The 3197-nt window shown below is 43.9% G+C and overlaps 1 pseudogene; it reads left to right on the top strand.

The window, feature by feature from the left end:
* The first annotated feature begins 1258 nt into the window (after positions 1-1258).
* On the top strand, positions 1259-1822 carry LOC142848767 (jupiter microtubule associated homolog 1 pseudogene; annotated as a pseudogene).
* The last annotated feature ends 1375 nt before the right edge of the window (positions 1823-3197 follow it).

Raw genomic sequence — 3197 nt, forward strand, 5'->3', positions numbered from 1 at the left:
GCAGATATATAAGGCTTAATTTGAGGGTACAGCACACGCAAGCAGGGAAATCATGGTGGCAGACATGCGAGGTCACCCCTGCATCTTCAGTCAGAAAGCAGAGGCAGAAGACGAAGGGTGCTCTGCTCACTTCCTGCATTTTACAGAGCATAAAACCCCAGCCCGTGCAAAGGTACTGCTTATATTTTGGGTGGATCTTGCCTCCTTGCTTCACTTACCTCTTTCTAGAAACCCCCTCGTAGACATACCCAGATGAGTGTTTCCATGGCCAAGTTGTCAAAGATCCTCACAGATTCTGGAGGATTCCAACAAACACTTCCCCTTAAGGAGGTGCTGGCTGCTGTGGTCAGACACCTCATCTCAGCTCATCCATTCTCTGGTTTGATATGAAACAATTTCCTAGTATCCCAGCAAGTAACAGAACCTGGAAAGGTCAGGGATTCCTTCCATCAACAGCAATCTACAGGCCACATGTTACCTACCCAGCATCCGTACCAGCACTGAGCATACGGTCACGGGTAGCATTGGTGTTCCTGTTTGGAATGGCTGACTTTTGACATAAAACTGTTTAGCACAGCTAGCTTTCCTGCATAGCAGATGGTGCTGCCTCTTGTGCTCTGGGCTCTCTTACGGGTCAATTTGATCTAGGAAATCCCCCACTTGGTGCTTTCCTTTCCTTTACTTTCAAGTAGTTTCAGGCTGTGTCAAAGTGACAATTAAATTTGATAAAACACCCTCTGGTCTCCCCTTCATTCTAACATCATTCCCTTGCCTTTGTAGCTTTTCCCTGATACTCGATTCTACTTTCATTCCCACTTTCTTGCCTACCCTTTGAAATTTTATTAAATTGTCACATTTACTCTTAAGCAGTTTTTAACTGCAGAGATGAATATACATAATTTTTTGTCATTTTATGGTCTAAGGTCATTTAAGGCATAGTAACTGACATTAATTGGTTTACAGTGCATTCCCATATCTGGTTTGGCGATGTTCCTGTTACATTGGTTTACTTTCCCTTTGCTGAGTGACAATGGGGTTGAGTCTCTCCTTAAGCACTGTTCACTAGAAAACTCCTAAGTAAGTCAGAAAAGACATTCACTCCCACAAATGCACAAATCACAACACAGAGCAGGCACAGAAGAGCTACCCCTCAGAGATTCATGAGCTCGGTGGATTGTGATTGCCAAGATGTCTCCATTGCTTGATCCCAATCTCCTCAGCAATCTCCCTGCACCAGCCTACCTCACCTCTTGGCACCATGACCACTACCGCCACCTTCAAGGGTGTGGACCCCAACAGCAGGAACAGCTTCCAGGTTTTACGGCCTCTAGGTAGTAGGCCCAATTTTTCATTAGGCTTTGATGAACCAACAGAACACCCTGTATAGAAGAACAAAATGGCCTCTAATGTCTCTGGGACACTTCAATAAAATCCTCCATCTTAGACCAAGACAGCAGGAGCCAAGTACAGTGGTGACAGAAAAGATTCGGAGTTGCCTGAAACACCAAGAAGTATATCATGTGAAACAAGCTCTGGAGACTTCTTAGACCCCACGGGAGAAAATGAGATGCATGAAAATGTGGACACAAACTTCCAAGCCAACCTGGGGCAGATGAAGAGAAGCCTGTGTTCACTGGGTTTGTGTCCAGCCCTGTGGACCTAGCCCCAGTACCATCCAGGAGAAACCCTCCTGGCAGCAAGTCCGACCTTGTCCTAAGTTAGCTTCTTCTTTTGGAATTCTGTCCTTCTGTTTGTTGTTTCCATGCTTGTGAACTGCACAACCGTGAGCCTAACTGTATATCTTTCAGATTTGTTTCATTAAAAGAGAAGTACAGAAGGAAAGAAGGAAGGAAGGAAGGAAGGAAGGAAGGAAGGAAGGAAGGAAGGAAGGGAGGGAGGGAGGGAAGAAGGGAGGGAGAGAGGAAAAGAGAAAGGGAAAGGAAAGAGAGGAGAGGAAAAGAGGAGAGGAGAGGAGGAGAGGAGAGGAAAGGAGAGGAGAGGAAAAGAGGAGAGGAGAGGAGAGGAGAGGAAAAGAGGAGAGGAGAGGAGAGGAGAGGAGAGGAGAGGAGAGGAGAGGAGAGGAGAGGAGAGGAGAGGAGAGGAGAGGAGAGAAGAAGAAAAACTATCCATGACAAAGAAGGGCAGTGTGGTGACCCATTCGACAAAATGTATCTCCCCAATGTTGAGTCCAAAGGCAAGGAGCTGTATGAAGAATTGAAACCATACTTGTAAGATTATAGCTGACAAGATGGTTCAATGGATAAAGGTACTTGATACCATGCCTAATAATAAAATTAAATTAAATTAAAAATAAAATAAATATTCAGGGACTTTTTTTTTACTATCACTAGCATAAAAAAGTAAGGAGTTTGCTTCAATATTTAGACATGAATAGGGGCTTTCTCAGTAAGGCTGTGCTAGTTCAAGAAATAAGAAGAACAATTCACAAATGAGATCTTGCAGAAATATTTTTGTTTCTGTATGGCAAAGGAAAACATCATTCCAATGAAAAGGCCACACACAGAAGGGAAAAAATCTTCACCAACTTTACTAACAGAATATTAGTCTATAAAACAAACCAAAACCCAAAGCCCGAAATGCCTTCACCCTCACAGCTGGCTGTAAACTTGTGCAAGCACAGTGAGAATTAGTACTGAGTTTCTTAAAAAACTATAAACAGATCTGCCTCATGATTCAGACACACCACTTGATGTAGGACGTCCTTCTGTATGCTGTGAATATGTGTTTCTCTCATTGGTTGATAAATAAAGCTGTTTCAGCCTGTGGCAGGATAGGATATAACTAGGCAAGAAATCCAAGCAGAGATGGAGAGGGAAAGACGGCAGGAGGAGAGAGATGCCAGCGAGCTGCCCACAGTACAGGATGCCAGAACATCTAAGGTAAAGCCATGGCCACGTGGTGATATACAGACTATTAGAAATGGGTTGATTTACAAGTGAGAGCTAGCTAGTACTAGCCTAAGCCACTGGTCAAACAATTATAATTAATATTAAGCCTCTGAATGGTTATCTTGTAAGGGGCTGCTGGGACCAGCGGGCAGAGAGATCAGTGGGAGCCATCAAGATGAAGAAAAGTCTCCATTTACAATCACTCCTAAGAACTCCAAAGGCCTCCAAATTCGCATACCACGTGAACACCTTCACACCCATCTTAAATATACATATCTTTCGCTTACC

This window comes from Microtus pennsylvanicus, chromosome 4 (genome assembly GCF_037038515.1).
Source record: "Microtus pennsylvanicus isolate mMicPen1 chromosome 4, mMicPen1.hap1, whole genome shotgun sequence".
Lineage (NCBI taxonomy): Eukaryota > Metazoa > Chordata > Mammalia > Rodentia > Cricetidae > Microtus > Microtus pennsylvanicus.